Source organism: Pinus tabuliformis, chromosome 8 (genome assembly GCF_031772625.1).
Source record: "Pinus tabuliformis cultivar Carrire ecotype Pingquan chromosome 8, CPIR1, whole genome shotgun sequence".
Taxonomy (NCBI): domain Eukaryota; kingdom Viridiplantae; phylum Streptophyta; class Pinopsida; order Pinales; family Pinaceae; genus Pinus; species Pinus tabuliformis.
Window position 1 is genome coordinate 1,316,891,946 of NC_142294.1, and position 27,732 is coordinate 1,316,919,677.

The following is a 27,732-nucleotide window of genomic DNA, read 5'->3' on the forward strand; positions in this document are numbered from 1 at the left end:
TTGTATCTTTTTATCTATGATACATAGATATGGAGAATAATGATGGTAATTATTACATCAAAGAGATTAATTCTATTGGGAAAAAAATTACTTTTGTTACCTTTATTCGTGCAAGGTTTGATAGAAGACATGGCTTCCATCCTGATTTTGTCGATGAGCATATCCGCGTTTTGAGTGGAATGAAATTAGATGTTCAAACTTTATATCATTTTCACAAAAGAGAATCAGGAAAACAAGAAGGGATTGGCTCAAAGCATGAAGTATCGTGATCATTATCCTGTTGATTTGAATTGGTGTTGCTTTTGCCACCCCTTTGGCTGTGTTTTTGAAGAGGCTGCTATCAAATAACTATGTTTTGGTCGAGTGTTGAGACTTGAATTTTGTTGTGGGATGGGTTGTTATTCTTATTGTTATTTCTTTTAATGTTACTAAATTCTCTGTTGTTGTTATTTGTCCTATAATGTTTTAAATTGCATCTCACTTTTTTGTCGCATTGTGACTGAGATTGTGAGAATCATCCTTTCTTAAGTGTCGTAAATGCTTGTTAGCGATTCACAACAATTCTTGTTGATGTGCAGTTTTATATTATGTTCAATGCATTTACTTTTTCCTATGCTTATACTTACTCATCAATATTTGTATTTAAATTGGTTTTTTTATTTTTCTAAGATTATTTTAGTGTAATTATATTAAAATTGTATATTTTTTAATCTATATTGTTTTATGTTTTGTTAAATTAATTTTATTTATATTGTTTTTTCTCAATAATAATATTTTCCATTTTAACAAATAGTATTATTATTAATAGTTCAATTACCAACATTATTTAAGATTTTTAATTACGAGAATTATTTGATATTTTTAATTACCAACATTATTTTAGCAACATTTCACATTGGTTAACGATTGTATTTTGGTTATTAATCTTTATTAATAAAAATTAATTATGTTCTTCTCGATTGTATTTTGGTGATTGTTTATTTTATGATATATTTGTATATATTTAGGTTATTAATTTTTATTAATATGTTTTATTTAATTCCACGGTTTCTTTTATTAAATTGTGTTTAATTGTTTTTTATGGTATTTTCTTATGTGAGCTATTATTAATTTCTAAAATTATTTTCAATTGTTATTGATTAATTGATATTTTTTGTTAATTTGATTGTTTCGTCCTCCTCAAAGCAACCTCCTACAAGAGCTGATTGTGCCCCTTTAGTTGAACACAACTCCTCAAATACAAACGAATTAGATGAGTTGTATCAAATTGGTAATTATATTACCACATGATGTTCTTATGCTAAAAATGCTATAGATGATCTGGGTGCACAAAATGAGCTCATCCTAGCCAATCTCAAGCTCTTACATGATGAACAACAAGAAGAAAGAGCTGAGAAAGAGGCAAGGATGCAGAGAAAGGAAAGAAGAAGAAAATCTAAAGTAGCTCAAAGCTCAAAATTTTCTATAGATATGTCGACCCCAAATTTTTGGGATTTAGAAGAAACAGAAGCTAGCACCTTTGAAACACCTTTCAGACCAATGAAAATAGAGTCTATTCCAGAGTAGCCAAGAAAAACAAAAGTAGAAATAGTGACTCTTGAAAATGCAGCTTCTAAGTTTCCATCTTTTATCATGCCATCAATCCAAAAAGCAAATTTTGTTAAAGAAGTCCAAAAATATCCTAGAATAGAAGAAGATCTGTTTGCTTCTAATTCTAGCGGTTATATTTTGGATTTGGATAAATCAACAAATCCAGCTGAATCAATTTGAATATGGATCGGAGCGTTATACCAAATGCAAGTAACTACAAAGCTCGATAATATGTCCATATTTGTTCTAGCAGAGAAAAGAATGGCCGGAATAGTTTATGACTGGTGGATTGGACCTCCTGAGTCAGAACGACAAGCAGTCATTGCAGCAAGACTTTCTACTCTAGAGGTACTACTGAAAACACAGTTTGTCCTCGAGCCAATAGATGAGAAGAAGCAAATCATTACAGACCTTGCTAGAATGGAACTGAAAGATTTAAAATATCTTGAAGCTTTTGGTCAAGATTTTATGGCCAAAGTTTACAAAGAAAATCTTTCAAATGATTCAGTTCAGAAAATTTCTTTTCTGTCAAAATTACCAGGAAATCTAGGAGATCTAATTTCTAAAGATATTGAGCTTCAAAGCAAAACAATAGATCATATTTACTGGATAGATCTTTTATTCAGGTGTCAAGAGAAAGTCAAATATCTCTGTTGGCAAAAACGGGCACATGATATAACTCCAGTGCCAATGTTTGTCATGTTGCTTTTCCATGGACACCATTTAAGAAAAGGAGAAAACATAAAAGGTATGGGAAATTCAAGACCAAGAAAATTGCAAATCCCAAATGACCTTTTAAAAATTTCAGATTTCTAAAGAAGAGGAAACAGCCGAGAACCAAAAACAATTGTTGTTTCATATGCAAACAGGAAGGACACTATGCTCGTGCTTGTCCAAAAAGCACATCCGGTAAATTGAAAGCATGTGTAGAATTTTGTGATGATTGGTCTATTGTACAATCAGAAGAAGAACCATCAGATGTATATATGTTAACTGATGCTTCTTTTTCAGAAGATGAAGAGTTAGTCAATTCTATTCAGAAAATGAATATTTGTTATGATTGTTCTACTGATGAATTTTCAGTTGAAGATGAAGAAGAAGAACTTCATTACAGTGAAGAATTTGAGACTGACACAGACAATGTTGAAAATAGTGAAACAGAATCTTTATGTTGGTCTCTCCCACCAGAGAAAGACAAAGGAAAACAAGTTATCCCTATTCTCCCTCAGTTAAACTCTTTTTGTCCATATCAGAAAAATATTGGACAAACATCTTCAATGCCAGTTCCTGAATTCGACCCACCAGCAGAACAAACTTTCTTGAAGAAAATGTTAAAAACAAATAATCTTTTGTATATACCAGTCTCCGTGCAGGTTAAAAATAGTTGGATAGATCTTGATGCATTTATTGATACGGTGGCTCAAACAATCTTGCCAGACCATCATTGTTTAAAGGATTATGGAAACCTCTCCAGAATATCCTGATTTCAGAAACAATCGGAGGTACAGTTAATCTTACTCACTATGTGGATAATATTTCTTTAAAAATAAGTGGGAAGATTGTCAAGATATCTGCTATACAGCATTACGACCCATCTGCCAGTTTAATTCTGGGTATGCCATTTATCAATTCTGTTTTGCCCGTGACTATTAGCGAAGATAAAGTTATCTTCAATTTCAAAAAACAAGCAATCTCTGTTCCGAGATTAAAATTTGCAGACTCTGAAGTAAGAAGAGAAAGCCAGAAGAAGACCAGCACAAGAAAGCCAAAAAATGATTCCAAAGATTGGCAGAAAGTACTGCAGATTTATGAAGAAAAGGAAGCTCTCAAAACAAAACAAAAAGCAGCAATAGATCCGCAATGGACTCAGGAACAAATCTCTATATATCAGCGGTTAGTTAAAAGCTGCTCAGAAGACCCTCAGAAGTTTTGGGAAAAAGAGAGCCCCAAGCAAGAAATTGTGACCATGCATGATAATGGAGTAAAAGGTAAGTTAATTCCTTGTACTCCTTCTGATGAACAAGAAATCAAAAAACAGATTGAAGAATTGTTGAAGTTGAGATTGATTGAACTGAGTGTTTCCCATTATTCATGTTCTGCATTTTTGGTTTGCAATCATTCTGAAATAGTTTGAGGTAAAGCAAGAATGGTGATTAATTACAAACCATTGAATGCAATCACTCAAAGCTTTCATTATCCCTTACCTCGTCAAGAAGTAATAATGTAGAAAATTCAGAAGAGTAAAATCTTTAGTAAATTTGATATGAAATCTGGTTATTACCAGATTCAGATTGAAGAAGCAGACAGACATAAGACAACATTCACATGCCCTGCAGGATTTTACCAATGGAGAGTTGTTCCATTTGGATTAAAGAATGCTCCTGCTTTCTTCCAGAAGAGAATGGATTTTATATTTGGTAAGTATGATTTTATCATAACTTACATTGATGATATTTTAATCCATAGTCCAGATTTACAAACACATTTGGCTCATCTAGAAATATTTTTTCAAGAAGTTCAAGCTCATGGTATTGTCCTCTCAGAAAAGAAAATGGTGTTATTCCAAAATGATATTGATTTCCTTGGAATTCATGTAATCGATGGACATATACAAATGCAGCCGCATGTGCTAACAAAGCTTGCTGAGTTCCCTGATGAACTCAAAGACACCAAAATGATTCAGATATTTTTGGGTGTTTTAAATTACATCCATAAATACATTCCCAGGCTATCTGAAAAAACTGCTCCTATTCGAAAGCATTTAAAATTAGGTTGGTCTAGTCAAGCCACTGTCGCTGTCAAAAATCTCAAAGAAGAATGTAAGTCCCTGCCAAAATTGCAGCCTCTAGGAGAAGGATTGTTAATCTTACAAACAGATGCCTCAGATGATTTTTGGGCAGCTGTTCTTTTTGAAAGAAAGGAGGAAAACAAAGAAGAAGAATTATGCGCCTATGCATCAGGAGAATTCCTCCCCAATCAGAAAAATTATTTTGCTGCTGAAAAAGAAACTCTTGCAATATTTAATGGCATTCAAAAATTTGAATTATATCTTGCACCAAGAAAATTCTTGATTAGGACTGACTCAATGAATTTTAAATATTTCTTGTCAGCAAAATTATCAAGACAAATGGCAAGAGGAAGATTATTAGCATGGAAAATTTGGTTCCAGCAATATGATTTTGATGTAGAATGGATTCCTGGAAATTATAACTATATTGTCGATGCTCTTACCAGGGAAATGAATAAAGCTCATAGAATTGGCCGCAGCCAAACAGAAGTCAGAGGAAGTATTTTTGATATTCCAGATCAGCTGGATAATCTTGTCACTTTGGAAAAAAGATTCAAAATTCTCGAGAAGCATGTTGAAGATCTTTGTCTAGAAATAAAAAAGGTAGTTGGACTCAGGCTTCGAAGAAACCAGTGGATTCAAAAATGTCAAGCCTGGCAATCAAAGAATATTGGCACACTTCTTGGATTGGATCCTGAATTGGTAAAAGTATACTCTTTACCAAATATGAAAGTCAAATTATATTTCAGAACACTTGATGATTTATGGTCCATACAGTATACTCAATCTATGATTTGGGTCTTGCAAATTTTAAATTATTATCAGATGATTGGTTGTATTGATTTTGCACTTGAAATCTTTACAAGTGCTAAGATGATGGACCTTGATGATGTTAACATCAAGATAGAAGTTGGTCAGTTTTTACAGACCTTAAGAATTCCAGATCTGTTCGAGGAAATGGAAGCATCATATCTACAAAGAAGAGATCCAGATTATATGCATTCAGATACTTTTCCTCAGTATGAAATCTTTGAGCCCTTTGCAGATTGGGAAATCAAGGATGGATACTGCAAGAAGAAACAGGTTGAAAGACAATCTCAATGTGTAGAAAGAACTCTACAGTACATTAAAATCTTTTCAACACCATGGGATTTTAATAGCCCAGAAATAAGAAATGTTATTGAGCCAAATCCCTTTTCAGAAAGATCCGCATTTGCAGAAGATAAGGATGAAGTAAATAGAGTTTTGGGGTGGTTAAAAGAATTTCCCATGCAAAAGTTAGCTGAAAAAATTCATATTATCAAAAAATTGACCGAATCACAAGGGAAGTATCATGTGTTAAAGTTTTCAATGAATCAATAGGCACTAATCACAGTTGGAGTAAGTTCAGGAAATTGGACTGCAAATACTATACGTTTGATTAGTCTTTTATTATCAACCAGGGTATGCACAGCATTCAATTTTGAGTTTGGATGGCAAGAAAAGGAAGGTGTTAGTGATCACTGCAAAATCTGGGTACAGCACACCATTGAAACAGCTACTAGTATGTTCCAGATTTTTAAATGGGAATTATTGGATGGAATAGAACTACCAGTGCAACAGATGACAACTTTCTCAAAAGCACATAAAGATTCTTTCTTAGATATTGAGATAAATCCTACATCTTATAGAAATAGATGGAGAAAGAAAGATGACCCATTCAAGTTACCCTACCAAAGCCATCATCCCTACAAAGATCGAATAAAGTTGGAAGTAGGACAGTCCTCTAAAGCAGCTATAGCATCTACAGCAACAACATCTTCAAAAGGAAAGGACATTTTGTTTTTAGATGTGTACCAAGATGCTCAAGACCCCACCGAGCCGGACTATGAAGAAAAATATCTAAAGATAATGGAGGAAGCATATCTGCAAGAGAATCAATCTTCTAACGAATTCGATGATTATGACTCAGACCGCAGCCCTAAGGGACCATGGTGATAGTCCTTAGATTCCTTGTAAATAGTTGAAAGTTTGAATTATTGTACTGGAATATTGAGTAGACACCGTCGAACTATGGCAATGCCGACAGGACCCTCAAATATTTCCACTTTGAATTATTGTCCTTAGTGTGCTTTTGAATTATTGTATTGGAATATTGAGTAGACACCATCAGACTATGGAAATGCCGACAAGACCCTCAATTATTTCCACTTTGTGTCATGTCTAAAAAAAAAAAGGAGTCTATAAAATAAGAAATCGGCAAAAGAGAAGCACACATTGTTGGACTGAGTGCTTCAAAACTCTGAGATTTCTTGTTGTAATGCTCTGTAAGTTTTCCTTTTGAGTTAATAAAAGCTTCATGCACCTTTTTACTCTAAGTTGAGTTGTTCGCTTGATATCTTCTTCTAAGTATCAGTAAGGCTGCAAAGGAGGCGTTAGTAAAGCTACTGAGAGAAGTGCCTGAGGAGAGGCCAACGTGCAGAAGACGCACAGCAAGTGCTAGAAGATACCGTCTCAAGGAACTACTTTTACTTTGAGGTTGGTTTTCTCGATCTTTTTGTTATATTAAATTGTGTTTAATTATTTTTTTATAATATTTTCTTATATGCGCTACTATTAATGTCGATAATTATTTTAGAAATTATTATTATTAATATTATTCACATTATTAATAAAATTAATGTTAATATGAATAATTAATAGTATACGCCTATCGGCATCTATCAACCACATTTATATTAATATAAATGTGGTTATGCTAGTATCTATTATATAAACCAACATAGATCCATCTCAGCTTTGGATCTATTAAGCCCCAAGAGGGATCAAATTTCTGAAGGTGCAAACCTTTTTTCAAATTCAATATTTAAATCTCTTTAAGGTTTGCACCTCAAGAGATTTGATACCTCTCGACACTTATTGATCCAGAGTTGAGATGGATCTATGTTGGTATAGAAAATAATGCACATATTTTTGGACCTATGCAATCAAAATTGTGAATATGAATATTCAATTAAACCTATATATGGCTATAGGTAATGAATATAAATATGAGTGTGGCACACACACACACACACACACACACGTTAACAGCTACACATAATAAATGAAAGAATATATATGTTAAGTGTGCATATATTTATATACAATTTTAAAAAGGATATATATTTCATAAAAGGTATCTGCCATTACTCTACCAATACATCTATAATATGACAATAATTTAAGAGGAATAAGTAAAGGATTTGATAACAATAGAAACTAGCACAATCATATAAATTAAATGACTGAGCATCAATTCATAATATGAATAAAAACACCTATTTCATGATAGATTTCAAGATGAACCCAACTTCAATTCATAATATCAATAAAAACACCTATTTCATTATAGATCCCAAGGCTTTTTTTTTTTTAAGATGAACCCATCTTAGCTACTAGCAAATCTCTGGGGTCTATGGCTTGTCCTCCTCTCCATAAACCTGGGGAATTTGAACCTTGGATCTCTTAGTTTTCTAATGACTCACATTACTTCAATTGAGCTGCCCTTAGGACCAAGTTGCTAAAATTATTAAAAATATCATAAGAATTAATTAATTATAATTGTACTTATTATTATTATTATTGATGATAAAAATAATTGATATTTAATTTAAACATTGCTACATTGAAAAATACATTGTAACATTATACATTTTGATGTTTTTAAAGGACAATTATTTTTTAATCCAATCTTGATTTTTGTTGTTTAAAATCACGTTTTCATTGCACATGAATTCAGCACATTGAAAAATGCATATGACACTTTAATTGTTGAGAGTTCGCAACTCAAACTTGTGATTCCAAAAAATCTCTATCTGATTGTGGAAAATTAGATAGGAAAACACCCAAAAAACCCCCCAAAACATATAACAGATAAATTATGGAATGTAAAAAAAACATTAAACATGGAGATTCATCCCTCACTTTATTATGGAGATTTTTAATCTATAAATAACCTTTGTTATAGTACTATGAGTCAATACCATGGCTTATCAATGCCACATGCTCAACAAACCATAACTCATTTCATACGACACTTGTTCATATGGCAATTTTTTCAATTAATGAATTTAATTAAAAGGGTAAAAAAACCTAAATACTCTATTAATAAATTTCAACCTTTGATTTTTCTATATACTAAGAATATTCTAAAATATTCTATGGAGGTTAAATCCCTATCATCCACCTAATAATTATTGATAATTGAATTAAAATTATGGAAACCCTAAGCTAAAATAGAAAACCTATTAACATAATTAAGATAGAAATAATATAAAATATAGATATAAATTAAAATTGAAAATAAATTGACCACTGGGTGTAGAATGGATGGTGATAGGTGTTTTGTTAAAGCACTCTTTGTGAGGTGAAACTTTGTGGGAAAAAATCTAACCATGCCAAGGGTTAGCGTGGTCCAAGTCGGGTGCGATCATCCAGTAATTTTGACATCTAAGATGCTCCTGGGTCGCAACTATTCAAGCCACGGGTTAGGCATGCCAGTCATTTCATGACACATTATGTAACAAACAAAAATATAAATTGAAACATAAATTCAAAAAGAATTTAAATTAGGAAGATAAAATATATTGAGGTGGAAACTTTTTCTCAAATTTTGCATTCAAACATAGGTTTGCACCTTAATATATTTGATCCACCTCAAGAAATAATACCTATTTTTGTCTTTAGAATAGTGGTTAAGATGGATCTATGTTGGTGTATAACTATGTGTAATGTGTGATGGTGTTACTAATTTAGTCACTCTTATTTTTAAGACTATTTCAATATTATTATTTTTTAATATAATATTATGTGACGACATCTCACTTATATTATTGCACCCAAAGGAGCTCTACAGCGTAGTATGAGGAAGATGTCATTACACCGAGAGGTGCAATGCCTAGTATGAGGCAGATGTTTCTCTTACACCTAAGGGTGATCTCACTATGTAGGGCGACACTCTACAACCCATTATGAGGGTGCACCCAAAGGTGCTCAACAACATAGTATGAGGAAGATGTCATTGCACCAAGAGGGCAATGCCTAATATGAGGGAGAAGTTTTCAGTGTGCATAAAGGTGATCTCACTGTGTAGATAGGCACTCTACAACCCATTATGAGGGAGATGTCACGTTACATTTAAAAATAATAAAATAATATTTAGGATAACAATCAAGGTCGTCCATAAATAAAATAATTCAATTTCCGCTTTAATTTTACATCAACTTTTTATAGAGAGATAAAGTAATTGAAAGTAAAAAATAATAATAATAATTTATTTATTTTTTATTAAGAGGGAGATATGTAGTTCTTTTACTATTTAATATGGAGTTGACAAATAACATGTAAAAATAATATTATTGATATTTCATGATGTGCAACTCAATCTATGCTGAGTTAACTTATATATATATATATATATATATATATATATATATATATATATATATATATATATCAAATCATTTAAGATGCAAACATATTTTACATTGAAAAGAGATATGATCCCTCTAGGCACTTGGTAGATCCAAAGTTAAGATGAATCTAAGCTGGTATAATATATATGTAATTGATCTTGACATATTTTATTTATAATCCTCTTTCTACACATTAAAATGTTAAAATATACCCTCTCATATTTTTTTCCTATATATATATATATATATATATATATATATATATATATACACACACACACACACACACATTTGATTATTTTTATTATAATATTTACTAAAATATTACATATCAAATCCATATTAAACATTGAAAAATTTGCAAATATCCGTCATACATTAAATTAGAAAGAAACTATTAATAGAATGTAATATCAATAATACTATTTCCTGTAATGTGAAAAAAATACATTTCTTCTTTATAGTAAAAAGTAAATTATATTTTTTTACTGATTACATTTCTTCCTCATAATAAAAGTTATTTTTTTATTTTACTTTTGGTTACTTTATATCTCTATATAAAGTTATATGAGATTAAGTTGTAAATTGAAATATTGTAATTATGGCCAACATTAATTTCTTTTTTATTACGATTTTTATTTTAAATTATTATTTTACTATTTTTAAATGTAATGTTACGGGACAACAACTCTCCCATACTAAGTTGTAGAGTGCCTCTCTGAAATTAATTATAATTAATAATTAAACCAACCTAGATCCATCTCCCTCTCGATCCACCAATAGCCGAGAGGGATCAAATTTCTTGAGATGAAAACCTCTTTTAAAATGAAAAGAGATTTGATCCATTTGGTGACTTAGTAGATCTAGAGTTAATTCATTCCAATGTAACATTTAAAAAATAGTAATAAAAATTATTATTGTGGAGTTTTTATTTCATTAATAGGTTTTTTCTAATTCAAAGTATGAGGGAGATTTGCAAATCCTTCAATATTTAACATGGAATTGACATGTAACATTTAAAGTTTTTAATTAAAACATCTTATTACTTTGCTATTCAAAACTAGAATATATTGATCACAAGTCTTGATCTACCAAGATCAAATCAAATCTCTTGACCTGAAGATCCTTCTTCAAATTTTGCACTGAAAGGGATGTTTGCATCTTGAGATATTTGATCCACCTCTACTTGGTATATCCAGAGTTAAGGATCTATAATAATTTAAAATTAAACAAAAAAAAACATTGTATTGTCCCATCGGCAATGCCTTAATATATAGTCCTCTCCTTCATGAATAAGATATGAGATATTAATGTTTAAACATTTCCTTAATTTTTGTCCCAAAAGATTGTGTAAAAAATCATTTGCATTTAGAATACTACACTTTTCCAAATTAGAAATGAATTATAAGCACAGTCACATAAATTAAACGGTTGGTAATAATAAACATAACTCTTGATCTACCAAGAGCAAATCAAATCTCTTCACCTGAAGATCCTTCTTCAATAATCTATTGACATAAATATATTGATCATAACTCTTGATCTACCATGAGCAATCAAATATATTGACTTGAAGATCCTTCTTCAAATTTTGCACTCAAAAGGATGTTTGCATCATGAGATATTTGATCCATCTCTACTTAGTACATCCAGAGTTAAGGATCTATAATAATTTAAAATTAAACAAAAAAACACGTATTGTCCCATCGGAAATGTCTTAATATATAGGCTTCTCCTTCATGAATAGGATATGAGATATTAATTTTTAAACATTTTCATAATTTTTGTCCCAAAATATAGTGTAAAAAATTCATTTGCATTTATAATACTACACTTTCCCATATTAGAAATGAATTATAAGCACAACCACATAAATTAAACGGTTGGTAATAATAAACATAAAAAAATTGGGGAAAATAATAAACATAAAACAAACTTTAAAAAAATCATAATGTTGGCTTGATGGGCCCTGACCCAGGTTCAGTGTTAATTAGCTAAGTGATGAGCTTCATCATTGGGTAATTATATGGGCCTTAATTCACCTCCTAGCTTAGTCAAACCAACTATTCTCACAACTTATTACATACTTTTTATTATATTTTGTTTATGAGATGAGTTAGAGTTGGATATTTTGCTTTGTGGTCTAATATGCATTTAATGCAGGATTAAAGGATAAAAGCAAGGAATTCTAGCAAAGGCCTTGGTCAAAACTCGAATGGGACAAGGGAGAGGAATTATAGGAGGTAAATCCTCCTCATTTACTACCCTTCCATTCGAATATTCCTCCATCAGCTCGGAGTGCAAACAACCAAATCATGAGGACTAGAAGGCAGCCGAGCAAGTGAAAGTCAAAGCACCAGTTTATCTCGAGTTTGGGAGTCGAGCCTCCCTAATTTTAAGGAAGTCGTTGGAGACTTCAAACATATAAGTAGAGAGGCCTAGGACCTCAGTAGGATTCAGATTTTTTATTGTAAAACTTTACTCTATTTTTGAGCTACAAGACTTGTGACAGTTTTTGATGTAATCCATTGTTTTGATAATAAGAATGAGCTTTGTTTTGAGCCAGCACTAAGTTAACTTAGAGGGCTAAAGCTCTTGGGTTAGGGCCCAACCCTAGCAGCTAAGGCTCCTCTTTATTGTACATGTATTCTAGCATAGATTCATGGTTTAATCGTTCATTTGCTTAAGTAGTTGCATTTCCATTACAGTAGTGTAGCGCATAGATTCATGGTTTAATTGTTCATTTTCTTAAGTAGCTGCACTTCCATTACAACAATGTAGCATAGATTGGTTGTGTTTTAGTTTGCTTCCATTTGTGCCTTCTTTCAATTTGCAGGTTAGCAAGGAGAAAAAGATCCATAAGGTTGTCAGCAAGTGTCTCGGCCTCACCTCTTCCCTCTAGGACCATGACTTGAGGAAGAGACCCTTTAGCAACCCCAAAAACATAGATTTCTAGTTCTTGCATGATCTTTGGAGTTTGTCGTCTTGATTCAGTATTTGATTCATTTCATCGTTATCTTTTTCCATCATTCTCTTTCTGTAATAAGATCTCACTTGTATTCTCATTTCCTTCAACACTTTCTTCATGCATAATATATGTGCAAGCTAATAAATCACGTCTTAATCAGATTATGCCCATAGATTTCCTTACCATCTGATCCACAACAAACTTGACCAATCATCGTCAACTGCGTGTCACATATTCATTTCAACATTTGACTTTAGGCACTCCAAATCTCCACCGTCGATATGTGTTGCTTGATCCAATGGCTATCGCGTCACCCGCTTGCCAACTAGCTTGGTTGATCTCTACCTTTGATCAATCCCACATGATCCAGTGGCTATCGCGTAATCTCACGTGAAGTCTTGCACGACCGATATCCGACTGAGAACACGTGAGAAAAGTGGTTTTCCTGTGCTACGTGTCACTCACTTAGGCTAATCGCGTGAAATTTAGAAATACAGCTTACAGCTCTTAGGGTGCATGAGATACTGCTTACCACCCATGAAGACCGCTCCATCGCATCACCCGCTCACCAACTAACTTGGTCGATCTCCATCATCGATCTGTCTCACTTGATCCAATAGCCATCGCGTCACCTGTTCGCCAATTATCTTGGCCGATCTCCACCGTTGATCAATCCCGCATGATCCAATGGTTATCGCACAATATTGCGTGAAGTCTTGCATGACCGATATCTGACTGAGATCACGCGAGAAAAGTTGTTTTCGTGTGCTACGTGTCACCCACTTATGTTAATCGCGTAAAATTTAGGAATTCCACTTACATCTTTAAGGGAACGCGAGAAACTGCTTACTTCCTACGAAGATCGCTCCATCATTCCGCACGTTTTCCACCCTTCTACCGACACATGACTTGATGTGATCCATGCATCTATTCAATTAATCCATGTGATAAGATCTCTGCCACTCATCTTCCGTTAAATCTTGTTCAACCATATATCGACTTAAGCTCCTGCAATAAGATCTCTGCCACTCATCTTCCATTAATCTTGTTCGTCCATCCATTCACGTAATCTCCTGTGATAAGATATCTGCCACACATCTTCCATTAATACTATTCCTGACTGATCCAACGTTCCCGATGCACTACTGCTTCATTACGTCTTCCTTTCTATGATTTCAATATTCGATTGCTTTTTTTCTTGACTCCTTCCCGAACTTTGTTCCGCATATCATTTAAACGCTGCCACTTCTGAGCTGCGATTTTGTTATTCAATCAGACTCTAACAATGTCCGATCATCAAAAAAACCAAAAAAGTGAAAACAGATTTACTTTAGTTTCCTTGCTTACACATTAGTTTGGTTTGATGCTCTTTACTTTTGTAACTTAGATTGCAGCATTAGGTTAGTGTTGATTTAGCAATTATGCTTAGCATATCTATTTAAATGGTTAATTAGGATATGGTGTGATTTAGCATTACATGTTGTTTTCTTCCTTACTGTAGTAGAGTAGCTCTTAGAATAGATTTTCTCTTCTTCCATCAAAGAATCATGTTTCTTCTGACTCTATAGAAGTCTAGCTTGGAACCCCTGGGGTCTCTCACCAGACGAACAAGTGACAACAGGCAGGACCTTCACTTCTACTTGTGCATATAGCACTGTCACCTCCAAGTTTGTATGAACCCTGGGTTGATAAGTAAAGCTGGTAGCCCAGGAGTTGTAGCATCCTTGCTTCAATACTGGCGCTCATCAATTTTTGGCGCCATTTCCGGGGAGGTGTCTGACTAGAATGTGAGTACTGCTTTCTTTTCTTCTATTTATAGTCTTCAATTTTCTTCCTTTGGTTTATTTCTGCAAAAGTAATCTGGGAGCTTCCTTTCTTTCAGTTGTCATTATCTGCTTTCCTTTCCATTCTGGAAGTAGAATTTCAATTCAGCAAGTAGTTTTTTTCTGTCAGTAGTTTTCATTCAATCAACGATTTCATTTCTACAAAGTACTTTCCAGCTTAAAAGAATCTTATAAAAGCCAACCCAAAAACATTTCCTTTCATGCCTCATAAGAATAGGGACAATTTAGGGAAATTCTTGCCAAATACCCCCACAACATCCAACAGCCAACCTTCTCTCTTCTTCGGTGGCTATGAACTGGAGGAATCTCTAGGTGAGAAACCTGACATATTTGAATAACCTACAAGGGAAGAAGAAGAAGAGGAACCCATTCCTACTGAACCGATGGCTGAAAACCGAAATCACAGAGGAAATAGAGAGAGAATTGAGGGTGCCCTTCCCCATCAGGGAAACCAATGGGAACACTAAGATGAAGAATATAAGCCCCTCTGCTCTACCTCATTTCCATGGCCTGACCACAGAGGACCCTGACACTTTCCTATTTGAGTTTGTTGTTATATGCCGAACCTATGACTATATAGATGATGAGAAAAAGTTAAAACTATTTCCATCTACCCTTAAGGATGCAGCATTGCGCTGGTTCATGGGTTTACCTGGAGATAGCATCACAACTTGGGCTCAAATGTAGCAAGATTTTAACAACAAATATAGGGACTACTGTAGGTCAAAGGATACTAAAGAATAGATTTTCAGGATGAACATGGGCCAGGATGAATCCTTAGAAGACTATGAAGAAAGATTCCAACTCAATTACAAAAGGGCCAGGTGCACACTTGACCCCGAGTCACTAAAGCTAGTCCTGCTTAGAGGAGTAAAGGAAGATCTTCTGGATACCTTAAATTTGTTAGTAGGAGAGGATATCTAACAATTACCCTATGAGGATATCAAGACTGTCTTTAGAAACCATTCTAGGGCAACCAAGAAAAAGGGTAGGAGTAGGCAACCTATGGCCAGTACATCATCTTCCAACTCATCCATCAAGGGTGAAATTGGAAATATGCTGGAAGATTTCAAAATTGAGATGTGGAAAACCCTTGCCTTGCAATTGGACACCATGAATATCAAAAGGAGGTAAGAGGAAGCAGAGAGATCCTTGGCCATCTTTTGTCCTATATGCACCAGGAGGCATCCCAAGAACAAATTTCCATTGAACTGCATTGAGATTTGCTCGATCTGTGAAGAAAACCACTCCACAGACAAGTGCCTTCTTTACCCGGACTCAAAGTTGTATATCAAGGAGTTGAAGGGATCAATGAGCAGCTTTGCTACATCAACCAAAGGAGACCTCCTGGGCCTAGACCATACCCACAGGGTATGCAAGGGTCATCCCATGCATATTACAACCCAACCAAACCACAACTATACCTTCTTGGGGACCCCCTGCGCATCCTTCATGGTCTACACCCCCTCTTTGGTCCTATGCATCTCAGTATCATTCCCAGCTAGCCAGCCAGTCACTTCAACCTTACATTTTGCCACAACCTCAATGTAATACCCCTCTCCAGGGGTGGAGGCCCCAATACAACAATGCTCCAGCTCTATTGCCTCCACCACCTACCCAACCGCAACTCCTACACTCTGCTCCACCCAAGAAACCCTAGATGCCTACCCAGCCAATTCTGAACCTGAACAATAGGCAGGCTCAACAAGTATACAGTGGAGAGACATCATACCCAGCTTATGCTATAGAAATCTAGGAGATCCACCTAAGATCTAGAAGAATTCTCCCAGATAACCAACCTCCCTCTCCACATAGGGAGGTTGAGGAAGAAAGAGAGGAAAGAAACCTTAAAGTAAATCCACCCTTTCCTGAGAGATTAGCCCAACCACTCCAGCCTACCCCAGACGAAACTAAAATTCTCAGAGAATTGAAAAATCTATGTGTAAAGATCCCCCTTCTCTAGGCAATAAAAGATGTTCCCATTTACAATAAGTTGATTAAGGAGAAATGCTTCAATCATCCAGGAGGAAGAAAAATGGATGCCCCTACCATTAATGTCATTGGGCAGCTATCTGACTTAATGTTGGGGTAGGTAATATGTCCAAAATATTTGGACCCTGGAAGCCCTGTAGTAGATGTGCACATCAATGGCACCATCATCCCACACACTCTGATCAATCTTGGGGCTACCATTAATTTGATGACCAAGGACGCCATGCTCAAGCTCAACCTCCAAGGGTCATTGAGGAAGACCACAATAGTTTTGCAACTTGCAGACTATTCCACAGTCACCCCTAAGGGAATTGTGTGGGATGTGATGGTCTCCATTGACTCCTGGGAGTACCCTGCAGATTTTCTAGTTCTCCAACCTAAGGCTAAGCTTATTGGTTACCCTCTCATCCTTGGGAGGCCATGGTTGGCCATAGCCGATGCTTACATTAGCTGCAGAGCTGGGAATATGACCATCAAGAATGGGCATATGTCCAAATAGTTAGTCCTATACCCTCCTGCTCATCCTTCTCTAGAGCATGATTTACCTTTATGGTTGGAGGAGGAGGAGGAAGATGAGGTTTATTCATCCCAACTTTATGCTTTGGAAGCAACCATAAGAGGAGGACAGCAAGATGAGGATGACCTAATTGAACACCTGCTCCAAAGTCCAACTCCTAGTTCATTACCATTAGAAGAAGAAGTAAGGGAAACCCAGAAAAATCATCCAATTAACTTATGCTTGGCTGATCCAACCCACTGTGTGTCAAAACCATAGAATTCTACCCAGAGAAAACTTTGAAAATTAATACATCTCTTTCTGTTCTCGAGGAGGAAAAGCTATGCAACATGTTGAGAGAAAACCTAGAAGCATTCACTTGGGGTTACAAGGAAATGAATGGAGTACACCCCTCAGCACGTACTCACCACATATACATCAAAGAAGGTTGCAAGCCGATCTTACAACCACAAAGGAGGATGAATCTAGCTCTTAAAGATATAGTCAAAGAAGAACTGCAAAAACTGCTAGATGTAGGATTCATTTACCCTATCTCTGACAGTGAGTGGATCTCTCCTTTAGTGTTAGTTCCCAAGAAAAATGGTAAGTGGAGGATTTGTGTCGATTACAGGGAGTTGAACAAAGCCACAAAAAAAGGATCATTTTCCCCTACCCTTCATTGACCAAGTGCTAGATGGACTGGAAGGGAAGAATTTTTTTTCTTTCCTAGATGGATCCAATGGGTACAACCAAATCCATATCCGCCTAGAAGACCAGGATAAGGCCACATTCACTTGTCCTTGGGGTACTTTTGCCTATAGGGTCCTTCCTTTTGGCCTATGTAATGCTCCTACTACTTTCCAGAGAGCAGTCTTGAGTATTTTTGCTAAATTAGTACATGATGCGGTGGAAATCTATATGGATGATTTTACACCTTATGGCTATGATTTTCAAGAAGCCCTGACTAACCTTGGCAAAGTATTGCACAAATGCATTGAAATGAACCTGTCTCTAAATCCAGAAAAATGTGAATTCTTAATGACTGAAGCGACCGTGCTAGGTCATTCAATCTCAGCAAGGACTGCAGGTGGACCCAAAAAAATAGAAATCATCCAAAAAGTCCCACCTCCTCAAAAGCAGAGGGATGTCAGGAGTTTCTTGGGGTTAGTTGGATACTACTGAAGGTTCATAAAGGACTTCAGCAAGTTGGCCTCTCCTTTATTTGGGTTGTTGGCCAAAGACTCTGAGTTTATATGGTTAAAAAGTTGTAAAGAGGCCTTAGACATTTTAAAGGGTAAGTTAACCACTACACCAATTCTTCAAGGACCAAACTGGGCCCTCCCCTTTCATATTCATGTTGATGCCTCACACAAAGCCATAGGAGTAGCCTTAGGTTAGGTAGAGGAGAAATTTCCCTATGCCATCTATTTTATCATTAAGAACCTATCAAAGGCTGAGCTAAATTATATTGTGACCGAAAAGGAACTCCTGGTTATTATGCATTCATTAAACAAATTTAGGCATTACATTACAGGCTACCAAACATTTGTGCATAACGACCATGCTGCAATCAAATATTTAATGAACAAACTAGATGTGAATGCTAGAATCATAAGATGGTTTCTTTTATTACAACAGTTTGATCTAACTATTGTTGATAAGCCTAGTAAGGAAAATGTTGTTGCAGACTTTCTATCTAGGATGAATCTGCCTGCAGGTGAAGAAGGAATGGTGGATGACTAGTTACCAGATGAGCATTTGTTTTCTATTTCAATTCTCTCCCCATGGTTTGCTGATATAGAAAACTATTTGGTATCAGCACAGTTCCCACCAAACTTTCCCTCCAAAGAAAATAGCAAGATAGTCAGGAAAAGTGCTCCCTTCACTTGGATTGGGGGCAATCTTTTCAAACTTGGCCCAGATCAAATCTTGAGAAGATGTGTAAGTGAAGAGGAAGTTTTTGACATCCTTCTGACCTGTCATGATGGGCCTTGTGGAGGTCACTTTGCAGCAAAAACGACAACATTCAAAGTGTTACAAGCGGGCTATTATTGGCCCACTCCTCTTCAGGATGTGAAAATGTACATTAGTTAGTGTGATTGGTTCCAGAGGATGGGAAAGCCTACTCCAAGAGATGAAATGCCCCTACAACCTCAAGTGACTTTCGAGCCATTTGACAAGTGGGGCATGGACTTCATTGGGCCTATCAACTCTCCTTCAAAGAAAAAATAGTACATTATTGTGTGCACTGATTATTTGACTAAGTGGGCTAAAACCAAGGAAATTAAGGTAGCAACAGAAGAGAAGGTGGCTGAGTTTCTAAGGGAGAATGTATTCTACAAATTTGGGTACCCTAGAGAGCTAGTCACATACCATGGCAACGAGTTTACCTCCAACATGATTGAAGAATTGCTCAGCCATCACAAAATCAAGCATAGGACCTCCAATCCTTATCATCCACAAGCTAATGGGTAAGTGGAGGTGACCAACAATGCACTGGAGAGCATCTTAACCAAGGTAGTGAGCAGCAGCAGGAAGGATTGGGCAGAGAGACTAGTTGAGGCCACTTGGACCTATAATAAAACATGGAAGGCCACCACTGGATTTACACCCTATGAGCTGGTCTATGGGAAAAAGGCTTTGTTGTCCATTGAGTTTGAATATAACACATTGAGGATGGCAGCACAACTAGATTTGGATCTCAGTCATGCACAGAAAGAAAGATTGTTCCATTTGAATGGCTTGGATGAATTCAGAATGCAGACCCTCCTACATACAGAGATAGTTCATCTTCAGAGTAAGATCTCGCATGATAGACATATTAAGGAGAAGCAATTTCAAGAGGGCGATTGGGCATTGTTATATGATTCTAGGTATAAAGACTTCAAGGGCAAGCTAAGGACAAGATGGCTCAGACCTTATGTGGTGGAAAGATGCCATGATAATGGTTTAGTGCAAATCAGAACTATAGATGAAGAAGCCATTCCATTGCTTGTTATTGGACACCGATTAAAAAGGTACAAGAGGCCTTTATCAAAACAAGATTTCATTGACAATATCAATCAGACAGTCATGATGGTGGAGCAAGTTCTAGCTCCTCCCTCATTAGGTCACTGAAAAAGAGAAAAAATAATAAGGATTCAGGTGAAAACCTCCATGAGGCTCCTGAGTCCCATCTTTTGGTTGAAAACCTTGTGAGGCAGCCCAATGATCCCTGGGTGAAAAAAGAAAAAATTGAAAAAAGAATAAGAATATCCCTGGGTGAAAACCTTCCTTGAAGCGCCCAGGGAAAACATCTAGGGTGAAAACCTCTCTGAGGTAGCCTGGGTGTTTTTCAAAAAAAAAAGGAGGAAAAATACATAATTGTTAGTTGCAAGTGGGAGAGAAAGGCAATCAAGGAGTAAAGAGAAGATCCAAAGGGAACCCTACCTCACATATATTCATCTCCTCCACTCCTTACCATGCATCCCGCCATCAATTCCATTATTTTTTCACTTCATTGCTTCAATTCAGGCAAAGACTGTGTTTTCTACAGGATCCCCTGAAAACCTACAGGAAGCAATCCGAGGGTGAATGGTAGGTTGGTTACGTCCCCAAAATTTAGTCTAGACCTCCACACACACTCCTACTCCCTCTGTCCATTCATTTCAGCATCCTCACAGACCCAGCCAGCAACATGATTAAGAAATTCTAAGGGAGAAGCAGCTACATGACATCCTGTAGGAAATCCTGTAGTAGCCTATCCCACAAAATATCAATCATCAGCTATAGGTCTTCACTAAGATGATCCAGGAGCTCCATAGCAGCAGCAGCATCAGATCTTCAATCACAGACACCTGCAAAAGCTAAGAAACCATCAGCAGACAACAGAAGAGAAAGAAGAATGACCATGCAACAAATAAACAATGCAGCACCGCTGATCTTCGACAACTGCAACATGGCATCGAGACCATAGGTGAGTATCCCGCTCACTCACTCATATGCATCATTTGATAAAAAGTTGTAAGGCTAACGAGGTAGTTGATTTATAAGTGAAAAGGTGGCCAGTTAACTTGGCCACCTTCGACAAAGAAGACAGTCAGGTGGCAAAAAGGAAATTCTTTTTAAAATCAAAAGAGAATGCAAGGGTCTGAAAACAGTGATTTGTTTTTTATGGCATTCAAAGTCGATGTAAGGTGGGCCCCCAACCCATATTAAATTTCAAGCAGTAGCACGAGATTTAGGTAAGCCTGGGTTTGAGAGGCAGATAAAGTGCTCTGCGGGAGAGCAACGAGCATGAGTTATAACTCAGGCTCAACCCCCGCAGTTGACCATGACATCAAGTTGTTTGACCAAGATCTACAGCCTGAGATTGTTGTGGGGGGTTCAAGCCTGATGAACATCCCGTACACTCCCTACTCCCGCAGTGGGCCACACCCATCGCTCCACTCCATCTCATGTCCTCCACGCCATCCGCTACCCTCATTCATTACCATGCACCACATTCACCATACCCCCTCACTTCATCTGCCATTCCATAGATACAGTGTTGTTTATGGCTACCATTTTAGCATGCTTGAAGAATTAATATTTGGGGTAGAAACACTAGCTCACCAAAGACTCAGCATACCCTATTTCTTGATGCAATCACTCATAGACTCCAGCAACAAAGTAAAGAAAGGGAATTCCCAACAATTGGCTCACCATGGGTTGATCAAGATCCTCATTGAGGATGCCCTCCATAACCTCAGGATCCCTATAACATGTTCAGCCTTCAGATATTTACCAGCAGAGGATGACATCAAAACCCTCACCTATGATGTTAGTCCTTCTATCAGTGAGGAGGAGGCAAAACAAGTAGAAGAATATACAGAGCTATATGGGCATGATATGGATGAAGAAGAAACTAACACAGAGGAACATGATGAAGTAGAAGAAGAAGGGGGAGAAGAGAAGGAGGATGATGCTGAAACAGAGGAGGAAATGAAGGAAGAAACTGATGGAGATGAGAAAGAAGAGAAGGAGGATGATGCTTAAATAGAGGAGGAAACGAAGGAAGAAACTTGATGGAGATGAGAAATAACAACAAGAGGAAGAAGATAAGAAAAACAAAGAGCTAAGTGGCTTAAGGGACAGAGAAGCAATAATGAGAGATCAACTTGAGAGGGAAAATGCATGGCTGAGAGGACAACTGCAGGAAAGGGAAAACCAACTAGCATGTATGGCCAGCCTCTCCTTGGACCCATCCAGTGTAGGATGCCATATAAATCCTATGCTCTCTAACTCAGAGAACAATGGCTGCAATTTCATATTAAAACACTAGCACAAAGGGGCACCATGCTATTTCAGGACTACATGCAGTTTATTGACCTTTGTGATCAAAGTACACTAGAGGATAGGGTCAAAATGGTTGAGTTTTACTTGCACAACATGGCCCTCACAGACATGAATTTTTGGGATCCTAATTGGTGAGCGCCAGTATTCAGCAAGAATTCTGCAACTCCTGGGCTGCCAACTTTACTTTTATCAACCCAGTAGATCGTAACAAACTTGGAAGCGTCAGTGCTATATGCACAAGTACTAGTTCTCACTGCAGGTTGTCACTTGGTCAGCCGGCGAGAGATCACTAGGAGCTCAAGCCAACTTCTATAGATTTCAGAAGAAGCTCTATGTGTGATGAAAGGAAAGATAGATTTCTCTACAGATGCTATTCTAATTGTAGAAAGGAGAAATACTAGAATGTAAAGCAAAGCCTAGTGAACCCTAGTTAACAAGCTAATTCTACTTTTACCAAAAACACTATGAAAACCATGAAAGAAATGCCATTACCTACTCAAGGAAGTAAATAGCATCTAACCATGCTATTTCTGGAAGTAAATAAGCAAAAAAACATTTTTTTAGATTTTTATGTGTTTTTATGTGAATTTAACATGCATCTGTTTGATTGTGTGTGAGTGTGGCAGCGAACAGGTGGTGTTAGAAGGCGGTTTTGGAGCTTGGGAGGATGTAGGATGATGTGGATGGGTCCTAGGAGGTATTAGGTAGTCTTCTGGAGGCTTTTCCCACACTTAGCCTTCAAAAGAAAGCCTACAGGAAAAACTCCAAGAGGACACAGGAAAACTACAGGAGGAAAACAGGGAAACTACAGGAGGCCTACAAGAGGAGGACGAGAGTAGTTTTCGCTTTTTTGAGGGTGTGAGAATGGGTGGAAAAGGTGGATGAAGGTTGGAATGAGGTGTTAGGGAACCTAGGGTCTACCATGAATCACCAGGAGAGAGAAAGATGATTGGGTTTGCTCAAGGAGAGAGGAAGAAGTTCTAGGAAAAATGAAGGAAAACTAGGGCAGAATTGAGGTGAGGTTTGGGAGACCTATAGGGCATGGATTAGATGGAGGGTGTGACTGCTGGTAAGCTGGCATACTACTGGAAGAGATCTGTTGCATAGAAACTAACATTCAACCAAGAAAATCAAGCGACCAATGAAATGAGTGCACCTAGGAAAAATAGAGTTTTGCATTAAAATGGCCTAAACTATGATGTATATAAGGAAATGCTGAGAAATGTTGTAAGAAAGGAAAGCATGCAAAAAGAATATTGCAAATCAAGAATTGAACATGATAAAGAAGATCTAAAACGGAGCAAAACTGGACTATCAACCTACTAGAGAGCTACAAACACTAGAAGTCCTAAGAATGAGGAAAATCTATGTTTTTGGGGTAGCAAGAGAGTCTTTGCCTCAAATCATGGTCCTAGAGGGAGGAAGAGAGGCCAAGGCACTGTTTCTAGCCTTTTGAATCTTCTCTGATCACTCCTTAACCTGCTACAAAAAATCACAAATGGAAGAAAACTACTAAATCATCAAAAGAAACCTATTCTTAATCATAAGAGAAATACATCTAACAGCAAACTAATCTAGAATCTGAAGTAAAGAATACAAATACATGTAAAGAGGAGCTTGGCTTCTTGGATTGGGCCCTAAACCAAGAGCTTCAGCCCTCTGAGGTAACTCAGTGCTAGCTCAAAAAGGATTCCATCTTCATTATCAAAAAATAGCAAGATTACATAAAACTATCACAAAATAGTAAGCTCAAAATTTGAGCAGAGTTTACACAAGAAAAATAAATCTGACCCTAGTGAGGCCCTAGGCCTCTCTACTTATACATCTGAGGCTACCAATAGCTTCCTTAAAATCAGGGAGGCTTGGCTCCCAAAACTCGAGATAACTATCAATCATCTTCCCCTTGGTCGGCTGCCTTCTAGTGCAAGATTCGGCTGCTTGTACTCTGAGCTGAATGAAGGGGAATTCGAAGTGAGGAGAAATAAATGAGGGAAATTCCCTCCTATAAGTCCTCTCCTCTATCTACTTCGAGTTATTTTTGTAGTTTGGCCACTAGATCCTTGACTTTGACCTCGAAATGCATCAATAATCTGCATTAAATACATGTTAGACCACATGGCATAATAACTAACTCAACTCACCATATAAGCATAAATATAATTAGAAATCATACAATAAGCTAAGATAATGGCTGATTTGACTAGGTTAGGAGGTAAAATGAGCTCATATAATTACCCATTTATGAGGCTCATCATCACTCCCCTACTAAAGGTGTTGCTCATCCTCTTAGCAACTTAGTCAATCTCTTCGTCTTTCATGGCCCTGGTGGCCTCCCTAGCATCCCAGGCTTCTGATGTGGTCTCTTCATGTTCTCCATAAAATCCTGCCTTTCTATCTATGTCCTTCCACTTCTCCTCTTCTTCTTCTCTTCTGCGTTTCAGCATGCCTAATATGAGTGGAGGAATCAGTTTGAGGCCAGTCTAGTTGACCTTCAGCCTTTGCATGGAGTGCTTGTACATTGGCACTCTTCTCAATGCCTCCTTCAACCTCATGGGGGAATGGTATTCTCTTATCTGCAAGCTGTGGGGTAGGGTGTTCCATCTTCTCATGCATGCATGCACACAGTCATCCCCAAGTAGCCTATGCACATCTTTAAAGTGTGCAATGGCTTGTTCCTGATTGGCTAGATATGTAGGGGAAATCTGAGGATCATTGGCAAGAAAGTTGTGTGTGCTAATGAGTGCCATAGGATCTGATGGCTCAGCTCTTATCATCAATGGTTCATTATGCTCTCTTATCAACAATCTCTTCATTTTTGCTGCCCTCAATTATTCATGGTTCATCCATGATGCCATGTCCATTAATTGTAGATCCCCTAGCTTGGCACTGGGGTCCCACACATTCATGTCTGTGAGGGCCATGTTGTGCAGATAGAACTCTTCCATCTTTGCTTTGTCCTTGGAGGTGCTTTGGTCCCACAAATCCATGAACTACCTATAGGCTTGGAAAGACATGATGCCTCTCTGTGCCAAAGTTCTTATTTGGAATTGAAGCCATTGATCCTTCAGATAGAGGCCATAAGATTTGGCTAGTGTTATGCATTGTAATGCTTCCATGGATAAGCTGGCCATGTATGCCAAATGAGTCTCTTTCTCCTGCATCTGCCTCCTTAGTAATTGATTCTCATGCTCAAGGTGGATTCTTGTAATGGCTTCTTTGTCTCTGAGAGCACTCAACTCCCTACCCATTTCCCTGAGTTTCTTTCCCATGTGGCCAATGTCCTCAACTCCTTTGGACTTAGCTATCTACATCCACCTATGTGTTCTCACTCTCTCCTTTTCCAACTCGAAAAATAGTGGAACTGCAAATGTCTGTGGGATTATCTTGCCTCCCTCAAGTAGTCTGTAATAGGAGTCGAGATTAGGCTGGGGGTCAGGTTCTTGTAACTCTTGTGCTTCCTCTTTCACCTCTGGCTGCCCTCCTATCCTTTCCTCAAGTTTTTGTGTCTCCTATAGTTTGGACAGTGTCTCCTGTAGGACTATTTCAGCCTCCTATAGGCCCGGTTTGGGGTCTTATAGAATTGCCCTCCCCTTCCATGTAGAAGACCTTGAAAAAATTTCTTCTTGGCAGCCTGGCCTATTGGTTTCTCATCTTTACTCCAAGGCAGCCCAAGAGGAAGGGTAGTGATCCTACTGATGAATTCAAGGGTTATTTCAATGGAGAGGCCTCTAATGGTTACAGTAGCATGAGTTCTTGTGTGAGGGACTAGAGAGAGAGCACATTCTTGGGCAATTTCATCATTAAACCCTCTAAACTTCTCAAAGAAATTCATCCAGTTTTCCCTTGTAAATATGTCCATCACTTGAGGATGTGCATGGAGTCTAGTGGAGTTAGTGGTCTCTTTTCTCATAAAACCCCTGTCATACTACCTATACTTCTTTTGAAAACCAAATATGGAGGTGGAGACAAAGAATTTTGAGAAAAACAGAGAAACAGAGGAGACTGTTTTTTTTTTTTTTAAACAAACAGAATTTTTTTTTTTTTATGTATTTTCTACCCTCATAAAGACTCGTTTTATCTCCAATTTGAGACCAACTCTTTCACATTTGATATATAATCAGAGGGAATTCATGAACCCTACCTCTTCAGACTGAAATTCGTGCCAAAAATCATGTTTTCTCCCTTCAAAATGACTCGCTGCCCCTCCTATAGAAGCCCGTTGTCCCTCCTTGTAGATTTCTTGTAGGTGCTCCTATAGAAAATGTCGAGAGCAACAATATGGAGGAAATCGATGGAGGATGGTGGTTACAAGGCTGTGGGGGCACAAGAAGACTGTTGTGTGGTTGAATTACGAGGAGAAAATAAAGAGAAGGTGGTGAGAATGCGTGGGGAGGAGTGCTCATTACCCTTTATGGATATTTTCAGTTATGAGTGCTGAGCTAGCAAGGTTTACGTTACCCATATTCGGACCGTTGGTCCCCACCTGCTTGGTCATCATGGCCCCTCCTCGTAATCATCCCTCATTATTGCATCGGAGTTAACTCTTCCTCCCACTACCTGTCCTTGGCATCTTTTGCTTGAGTTGACTGTGCGCACGTGTGGGTGACATCTCAGTTAAGTGGAGTCAACTAAATGAAGGTGGCCAAGTTAACTGGCCACCTTTTCCTCTTTCGATTTCAACCATCTCATTGCCTTCGTATGATTTCTAATTACACAGATGCAAATAGAGGAGTGACTTAGTTACTTACCTGTGATCCGAGTGTATTTGCTGCCATCGACTGTGAGGTGTTGCTGCATGCCTTCATTTTCCTTCATGCATGTTGTCTCTGCTTGTTGAGGTGTTGTTGTGTGGTTTTGCAGGTTCTTCCTTTGCTGGAGTTGAGCTGCATGTGCCTTTCCAACCTACAGATGTGCACTCTCTTGCTGCTGGTGTTGGACTTCTATGGGATCAGCTGCTACAGGAATTCCTACACGAGCTCCTGTAGTTGCTTCTCCCCTTGAAACTTCAGCTTTTTCCTGTGTTTGGAGCTCGAGAATGATGCCAAAGGTGGAGATAAATTATGGAGAGATAGTAGGTAAGCTTCAGGTAAGGTTAATGGTGTCTTTTCCTCTCTTTTTTTTCAAAACTGAAAAACTATTTTTCTGTGCTTTTTTCTTGGACAGGGGAAAAAAATAATGATGCTTGGAGTGTGATGCAGGCTTGGAAATGATGGCAAGGAGGCTTGAAGGTGGTAAGAGGGACCATAGGTTCCTCATGAAGCTTTCCTTGTCCCTCAAACTGCCTCCTGTAGACATTTTTGGCT